This window comes from Callorhinus ursinus, unplaced genomic scaffold (genome assembly GCF_003265705.2).
Source record: "Callorhinus ursinus isolate GAN/ISIS: 27379988/994484 unplaced genomic scaffold, GSC_fseal_2.0 scaffold1285, whole genome shotgun sequence".
NCBI classification, from domain to species: Eukaryota; Metazoa; Chordata; class Mammalia; order Carnivora; family Otariidae; genus Callorhinus; species Callorhinus ursinus.
In genome coordinates, this window is record NW_027398340.1 from 1,183 (window position 1) to 2,364 (window position 1,182).

Genomic DNA, 1,182 nt, shown 5'->3' on the forward strand with positions numbered 1-1,182 from the left:
CAGTCTGTCCAGCAGACCAGCCACTCAGAGTCCATATCCATCTGCCTTCCCGGCCCAGGCCTGTCTCTCCTTCGGGAATGCCCTTCCCTGCTCCCTTGCCACCTTCAAGACCCTGGTTAGGGGAGTCTGGGTGGCTCAGTCGGTTAACCCTTTGCCTTCAGTTCAAGTCATGATCCCAGGGTCCTGGGATGGAGCCCCACTACCGGCTCCCTGCTCAGCGGGGAGTCTGCTTCTCTCCCTCTGCTCCCCCACTTGTGCTCTTTTCTCAAATAAATAAATAAAATCGTAAAAAAAAGACCCCGATTAAACATCGCGTCCACCCCCGCTGTGAGTCTTCCTCAACCCCCACAGCCATTCTTTGGGCTTCCTCCTTTCAGGTCTCGGAGCGAGTGGGTCAGACGCTTCTTTGCAGTCCCCAAGGGAAGAAAAAGGAATTAACTTCCAGGGCTCAAGACTTTGTGTTACGTTAATCCAATGTAATCCTTACAACAGCTCGGCAAAATGGGCGGTACCCTTTCATCTCTTTACCGAAAAGGAAGCCAGGCCTCGGAGAGGTTCCAGATCCCCCGAGGTCACACAGCTCTGCTGAATAGAGCCGGAACTTGGGAGCGCAGGCCGGGTCATTTTCCAAAAGCTTCGCTGCTCTAGCTCTTGTGCTCCACAGCCTGGACATTTCCATCTCGCTCGACGGGAGCGTTTCGTTCATAAAAGCCCATGCTTGGAAACATCGGTCTAGTATTATATATACACACTATGCTAGACTATTATGTTGGTCTGTGTACTGCTTTGTTCTATATATATATATGTACCACACTAATATTATATGTCATGGACATATATATGTACGTTACAGTACCTTGTACAGTACATAGTATCGCTTAGGTTGAAGTTCTGGCAAAGGGAAGTGGCGAGCTCGGCGCCATCCACCGACCCCCGAGAGCGGGTCCCCGGCCACTACCCCTGCGTCGGTGAGTGCCAACCCCCTGCGTTGCGTTCCCCCCGCAGTTGCACTGCATTGCTCTTTTCACCAGAAAGCAGAGGCCGGTGCAAACATAACCTCGGGAGACAGAAGGCGGGCTGCGCGGCCGCGCGCCCGGCAGGGGAGCAGCGCGCACCACCGCCGCACTCCACCGCCGTGCGGCCACCAACAGAGCGCGGCCACCAGCGGAGCGCGGCCCCGCC